The sequence below is a fragment of the Triticum dicoccoides genome, chromosome 2B (assembly GCF_002162155.2).
Source record: "Triticum dicoccoides isolate Atlit2015 ecotype Zavitan chromosome 2B, WEW_v2.0, whole genome shotgun sequence".
Taxonomy (NCBI): Eukaryota; Viridiplantae; Streptophyta; class Magnoliopsida; order Poales; family Poaceae; genus Triticum; species Triticum dicoccoides.
The window spans coordinates 776,658,816-776,667,032 of record NC_041383.1 but is presented as its reverse complement, the minus strand read 5'-3'; positions in this window follow the sequence as shown (position 1 = coordinate 776,667,032).

The window sequence follows — 8,217 nt, the reverse complement described above, 5'->3', positions numbered from 1 at the left end:
GTGTCTGGTTGCCTGGAATTTGGTTTGCAAACCCACATGGCTAGGTGGATTGGGAGTTCGTAATCTTCAGTTGCAAGGCCTAGCCCTAAGAGTGAGGTGGGAGTGGCTTAGGCAGACGGATCCAGAAAGACCGTGGCAAGGATTGCCTATGACTGTTAACAGGGAGGCACGTGCCGTCTTCGACAGCTTGGTGCAATTTTCTATAGGGGTGGGCAACAAAGTTCTGTTTTAGATAGATAGGTGGATCCTTGGCTTCGCGGTCAAGGACATTGCGCCTTACATTCATGCTTTGGTGGACACACGAACGATCAACCGGCGCACGGTTGAGGAAGGGCTAGATAACGGGAGGTGGTTGCTAGATCTTACCGGCAAAATAAACTTCGGAGGCCACATGCAGATTTTGCATCTTAACTTAGCGATTAGCATGGTCATCCGAGACCCTTCCAAAGAAGATTCTTTTCGTGGTCGGCGGATCCGTCGGGCACATACACTGCTAAATCCACCTACTATAGGCTTTGCCTAGGTGCTAAGAGGGTACCTTACGCCACTTGCATATGAAAAAGTTGGGCTCTTTTGAAGTGCAAAATCTTCGTGTTGTTGGCGATGCAACACCGGATCTGGATGTCCAACAGAAGAGCAAGGCATGGCCTTCAGGATGCTCCTTCTACTTGCTACACGTGTCTCCAAGATGAGGACAACACGGAACACATTCTGGTGCAATGCGTCTATGCTAGGGAAGTGTGGCATTACATCTTTGATGCGTTGAGCTTGCAGGGCAACATTCCAGGGCCGCAGGATTGTCTGCTGGACTGGTGGCTGACTCGGAGGGCACACTTCAGGATGGGTTTCAAGCATGGCTTCGATACGATGGTCATTGCGGTCACTTGGGCTTTATGGAGAGTAAATTGCAAAAAAAACACCACAATTTGGGACCCTAATTCACAAAACCGCCACCATTCGGATTTTTTTTTCAAAAAACCACCAACATCGTGGTGACAGTTTTCAAAAAACACTGATAGCTAGATTAGAATGGTTTAACAAGATACTTGACACATGGGGCCCACTATCAGGTGCCAAATGTCTGGGAACCAGATGCCGCTACTGGTCAACCCATCTCCCCTGGCCTTTCTCCATACAATCGCCAGGAGAGGCCTAGAGGAGCGCCTCGTGCCCGTGTTGCACGCACGGCCCCGCCGGCTCCGGCCAGCCCGATCGCTGGCGGACGAGCCTACCAGTGTCGTTGCCTCTAGCCCTCCCCCTATTTCTCTTAGCTCTCTTTGGCGTCTCGCCGGAGTTGGAGGAGACAGGGAGGCTCTGCTCCCCGTGACCCAGGATCCACACCGCCGCCGCCCATCCGGTGGAGTGCACCAGCACGATGAGGTGAACCAACAACGAGGAGGCAGCCGAAGTGGGCGCGCACAGGCGCGCTAGCAGCAGCCCCGTGCGTGCATGGGCCCGCGAGCTGTCGTCTCCACCAGAGCACAGGCGCACCGCAGCGGGAACAAGGGGTGCGAGCAGCGGGTGCAGGGGTGGCCGGGTCAAAGGAGTCGTCCCCAATTGGACGAGGCGGCGGAGGTCGATGATACAGCTGCTCCTTCGTCCGGCCGCTGGCTGCCGTCACTCCTGATGTTGCTGCCGCCTGTCGGTGTCAAAACCGGCGGATCCCGGGTGGGGGGTCCCGAACTGTGTGTCTAAGGCTAATGGTAACAGGAGGCGGGGGACACAATGTTTACCCAGGTTCGGGCCCTCTCTATGGAGGTAATACCCTACTTCCTGCTTGATTGATCTTGACATGAGTATTACAAGAGTTGATCTACCACGAGATCGTAGAGGTTAAACCCTAGAAGCTAGCCTAAGATTATGATTGTTGTTGTCCTACGGACTAAACCCTCTGGTTTATATAGACACCGGAGGGGGCTAGGGCTACACAGAGTCGGTTACAGAGAAGGAAATCTACATATCCGAATTGCCAAGCTTGCCTTCCATGCAAAGGAGAGTACCACCCGGACACGAGACGAAGTCTTCAATCTTGTATTTTCATGGTCCAACAGTCCGGCATAAGCATATAGTCCGGCTGTCCGAGGACCCCCCTAATCCTGGACTCCCTCAGTATCCCCTGAACCAGGCTTCAATGACGATGAGTCCGGCGCGCAGATTTTGTTCGGCATTGCAAGGCGGGTTCCTTCTCCATATACTCCAAAGAAGATCTTGAACACAAGAATCGTGTCCGGCTTTGCAAAACAAATTCCACATACGACCCTAGAGAGCACAATATTCCACAAGTCTAATCTGTGACAACTTTTTCATAGCGTGACATCACGCCGCGGCCTAGTCATTATTCGAACCGTTTTTCTCAACCTGCTACTGCACATCTTGCGAGGCGGTTTTATTGGCACGTCTTGTTGAAGCAGAGATCGTGTCCCCTTATCATGGGATTCTCATCAATACGGGTGTGGTTAACCCAGCCACGCCATTAGCACGACGCTTGGGGAATAAGTGAGTTTCTAGGGCAAGTGGGGAGGCGCACGACCCCTGCGGCCTTTATAAGGAGATAAGGATTCCCCCTTTCTCACCCACGCCTATTCTCTCTCTCTCGAGGTCCAGCGCCCAAGCATTCGCCTTCTCCGCCCACAAAGGCCCTCTGAAAATGTCCGGATCTGGAGTAGGAGGCAAGTGTATGGCCTCTACCGTCCGGGAGAAGGATATCAAGAAACTTCGGGAGGCCGGGTATCTAGCCAAGAAGACCAGCCACCGTCTCCCAATGGCGGGACAGATCGTCCCTACTCCGGAACCCCACGAGAGGGTTGTATTCCTCCCTCAATTTGTCCACGGGATAGGGTTTCCCCTCCACCCATTCGTTCGCGGCACTATGTATTACTATGGGATCGATTTTCATGATCTATCCCCCAATTCCTTCGTCAACATCTCGACATTCATCGTCGTGTGCGAGGCCTTTCTCCGCATCTCGCTCCACATCGGCTTATGGCTGAAGATCTTCAATGTGAAGCCCAAGGTAGTGAGCGGCGAGCACGGTGAGTGTGCAGGAGCCATGGTGAGCAAGATTCCCAACGTCACATGGCCATCAGGTACCTTCAATGATTCTGTCAGAGGGTGGCAACAACAGTGGTTCTACGTCACCGAGCCACGCGGCACAAAATGGGTCGCAGCTCCCGAATTCCGATCCGGAGCTCCACTGCGGCTTACGTCCTGGCCCAAGAAGGGCCTGAACTAGTCTTCGCCCGATGAGTTATCGGTGCTCCAGACGCGCGTCAAGGGTATAGAAGACAAGAATATCAAGCTTGTCAACGTAGTCCAGGTGATGTTAGCTCGCCGGATTCTCCCTTGCCAACAGAGGGCTTGCAATTTATGGGAATACGACCCGGCCAAGCACCAGACCCTACTAGGGTTCTTCGACTCATCGCACGAAAACATCTGGAAAGTGTTCTTTAAGTCCGGCAAATCGTGGCCGGATTCAGCCGAGGACCACGGGTATCAACTATCTCAACCCGCAAGTTCGGTAATTAAGACTCCATATGTTGGCAATTCACATGATTTATCTGTATAATCCAAGGGAAACGCTCAATGTATTTTTCCACAACTCTCCTAGGGCTGGAGGAAGAAGGCAGGGCGGATCTACTGCTCGGCCTCGCTGCCAGAAGAACCAGCCGGCCCACTTCTGACGAAGATGTTGGTCCCGGCGCCTTACAAGGCGCCGAAGAAGAAAACCGAGAAAGAGGTTAAAGAGACCAGGGGCGGCCGTCGTCGCTGAGGAACTTCGGACACAGTATCCGAAGACTCCGAGGCCCGCTCTTCCTCCAAAGAGGGCAAGGAAGAGGAGGAGAGCCGATCCCCCCCCCCCCCAGCGAGGGGAAGAAATAAAAGGACGGCCTCCACACACTTGGAGGCTGAGTCACCCAAGAAGGGAAAAACTCCCTTTCCGAAGGAATCCGCCACCACCACCGACAGCAGCCCAGAGTGGGATCCCAGGGTCCAGCCCCTGGTGAAATAGTGAGTATCCAGACTATCATATAAAATCCGGACACGTTTATGTATCCAGACTATCATATAGCGTTTAACGTCTCGAGGTATGCCTTTTTTGCAGTCCGGCCAGGTCCCGCACCAAACAATCCTCATCGAAGGATTTACTGGGTTCAGATGCTATGGACAGCAGCACACCCCCGAAGGCCCCCTCCCCAAAACACGTGAACGACACCGAGGCCTCATCCCAGAGGGACCCAGGCCGAGAAGGGGGGTAAGAAGACCGTCAAGGCGGCGCCAGGGGGTCAAACCTCAGTAGCCGGACACACGGGAGAAAAGGCTCCCATGGACACCGACGGCGAGGGCTATCTTGAATTCGGCCCCCAGGAGGACACAATTCCGGAGACCGACACGGCTCCGGAATCAGGCCGGCAGCCTCCCTCGACAGGAGGGGGTGCGCCTGTTCCACTGGCAACCTCTGCCCAACCAGAGGTGTCGGATACCTTATCAGCAGTGCAGAAGAGCGCCTCCATCGTTGAAGAACACCGTGCCCTTATGGGTGCGGTGATTGAGAAGATTCAGTCCGCTGAGAGCGGGCTGAATGAAGCCTGCATCAACCTTATAATGGGCTTTGAGGTATGTTGTGAGGTATCAGAGAGTGTCATAGTATAGATGGCAGCCCTTGCTACACTGTTCGGTGTTCGAAAGAAAGAACCGGACAGAGGATCAAATATATGTTCGCAGGAGACTTACCTTGTGGCACCTCTCCCTCTTTTATTATTTATTTTTTATAAGCAGGCGTCTGTAGCGACTACCGCCTCTTGTACTGCGGAAGTCTCCGGATTGAAGCAGAGTCTGGAGCGGGCCGAAGAAGAACTTGGCCGGGTGAAAAAGCTGTTGGAGGATAACCAAGGTATGCAAAAACCTTATTCGCATTCGGCGTGAATGAATAATTCGAAGTTGAGGCTCTTAAGAAGGCGGTGGCCGAAGCTGAGCAGATGGCAGCCGTAGAGCATACTCTTCGTGAAAAGCACGAGGCCAAGGTTATTCAAGTTCAGCAAGAGCTTCAAGAAGCCGTGAAGAAATGCGAGACCTTGGAGAGGAGTTTAACGGAGAAAGAATCCGAACTCACGAAGGCTCGTCCAGCCGCACAAGATGCCCGAGGCGAAGCCCAAGGCGCCCTGCAGGAAATCCATGAGGCCAGGAAGATCGCGGCGGGTAAGGCTTTTTCTATGCAAAGCGGATATTTGAAGGGAGAAAATCACGTTACTAATTTGAATTTGGATTTCTCTAGGGGTGTTTGCGGAGCTGCCGCGCAGCGTATCTGATGCCGCACAATACTACCAAGCTGAAGAAAGGAGCACTGCGGAGAAGCTCTTCTGGTCGCAGTATCTGGCGCTAGAGTATCCAGTGCCCTTTGTCGATCAACTGAAGCAGCTGATAGAACTGCATAAGGCGGCCGAACTAGCCATGAAGGATTTAATTATCCGGCTACGGCCTGCCGAGGCGATTCCCAGCAGCTACTTTGGGCTCGTGAAGCGGCTTGTTAGTGCCTGCCCTCGACTTGAAGTCATCAAGCGGTCGGTCTGTACGGAGGGTGCGCGAATGGCCTTCGCCCGTGCAAAGGTGCACTGGGCGAAGTTGGATGCTGAAAAGCTGATGACCGAAGGACCGCCTGCGGGGAAGGAGCACCGCAAGCCCGAGTTATATTATGATAGTGTCCTGTAAGGATCCTACCTTGTAGCGGAGCAATGTGCCAAGGATATTATATTCCCCTGAATACATTCATGCTATCCCATGTAGTGTTGAACAAGGTCATTTAAATGATATAATGCCTGTTATTTGAAAATTTTACCTCCTATGCGGCCGTTTTATTTATTAAGCCTGAGAGTTGGCCAGTCGTCGGCTTCTGCCCCCACGTAAAAAATACGGGGGTGTTCGGGATAAACCTGAGCACTCTTTACCCCAATTTTGGGTCCTTGAAGGAGGTGCTCAGCGCAACGAAGTAGGCAATCGGACTATAAGGCTTTATCACCCTCACTTAGCCATAGGAGTTTGACAAAAGAAAGGTAGGCGCGGCCCCTGGTGTTCGGAAGACCGCACTAGGGGCTCTATAAGCACCTGATCGGAAGAGAAAGCCGATCTATTGCATGCTGCATTAGTTATTGCATAATGTAGAAGAAATCCTTAAAGATTTTGTAACCTCTCGAACAGCTGACCAGCTCTCGCTGTATCATGACAGTCAGTTTTCGGCTTTCCTACTGAGGTGCTCGTCCGGAAGAACCGGGACGCAATCGCAGTAGTTCTCCCTTTACTACCCTAGCCGATATAGCGAAATGTAGGGTAGCAAGCATAGGAGCCGGGCAACCCAATTATTGACCCAAGACATGATTCGGAGCCGATGCATATAATGCTATAAGTTCGGGGTGCCAAACTACCGTGAACGTATTCGGACTTTATTGCCGTATTATGGGTACAATGAGGCCCCTGGCATATTAAGGCATATCGTAATGTACGGATGCCATTTAACAAAGAATATCAATAAGAATGAACAGCAAGTAAGTGTTATATAAAGCCACATGTTGTAATTGAATAATACGTCGATGCGTAAAAGTACAAGTAGCGTGATGAAAAGAAATATGACTTCAGAATCTGCTGAGACCAGGGGAGGGAAGCAGTGTGCGGGTCCGAATAATAATCCGATGGTCATCAAAATCTAAGGATTCCCTTATGCGTCCGAGTTGTTTCCCTCCTTGGTATGTTCGTCCCCTCATGGGTCTGGTCGCCATGTCACCAGTGATGGCCTATACAAAAGTGGACCTGCAAGGAAAGTGCAAAAAATGTTTGTGTGCCATGGAGCGGTTAAGCCGCATTGTGTGGCCTAACCTGGCTTTGCCTCCGCCTATCGCCGGAGTGATTAATTGAGCTCTTGACGAGCTGCGCTATCCTGCCACAGAGTAGTTCGGATTCTTTTGACTGTGTCCAGGAGCCTGGCTTTCGAATGAAGGTTCGATTGAAAAATGCCAGTCTGCACTTCTACTGTTAAGGCAGCGGTGTGCTCTTTAGTACGGGGGGGGGGCGTTTGGCTTTTCCATTAAATGTTATGACGCCGCGTGGACCGGGCATTTTGAGCTTAAGGTAAGCATAATGTGGCACCGCGTTGAATTGAGCGAACGCGGTTCGTCTGAGCAATGCATGATAGCTGCTGCGAAAAGGGACGATATCAAAGGTTAACTCTTAGTTACGGTAGTTATCTGGGTGTCCGAAGACTACTTCCAGAGTGACGGAGCCTGCACAGCGCGCCTCCACGCCTGGTATCACACCTTTAAAGGTGGTTTTAGTGGGTTTGATCTTTGACAGATCGATACCCATCCTGCGCACTATATCCTGATAAAGCAGGTTCAGGCTACTGCCTCCGTCCATAAGGACTCGTGTGAGGTGGAATCCGTCAATTATTGGGTCAAGGACTAATGCGGCTGAGTTGCCCTGGCGGGTATTGGCCGGACGATCCTTGTTGTCGGAGGTGATCTGGCCGGACGACCATGGATTGTATTTTGGGGCGACTGGCTCCATTGCGTCGTCATCCCTAAGTGTGTGCCTCCGCTCCCGCTTGGGAATATGGGTGGCATTTATCATATTCATCGTTTTAATTTGTGGAGGAAACTTCTTCTGCCCTCCAGTGTTCGGTGGTCTGGGCTCCTCATCATCATCCTTGCTTTGCGACCCCTTCTCCTTGTTTTCGGCACCAGACATGCTCGCTTGTTTGAAGACCCAGCATTCTCTGTTGGTATGATTGGCTGGTGTTCCTGGGGTGTCGTGAATTTGCCATGGACGGTCGAGTATACGGTCTCTACTGGAATCAGAGGATTTGCCATCAGCCCTTTCTTTGTCGTCTGCTAGCGGACGGCAAAGGAGGTCTTTGCTGTCCGTTTCCAAAAAACAAACGACAAAGAATTGGCTGATGGCAAAGATCATATTTGCCATCAGCCAGTTCTTTGCCGTCTACTAGCGGACGGCAAAGAAGCTTTCCCGTCGGCTTGCGGATGGCAAAGAGCAAAAAAGCGGGCGACAAAGGGGGGCGGACGGCAAAGATTTAACCTATCTAACGGCGGCCGCGCCCCACCCCGCCCCTCTCTCTCTGTTTCTCTCCCTCTTCACACGCGCGCCGCCGCCCCCACCACTCTCCACCGCCCCGTCGCCCCACCACCCCGCCGTCCCGTCGCCCCACCACCCCGCCGC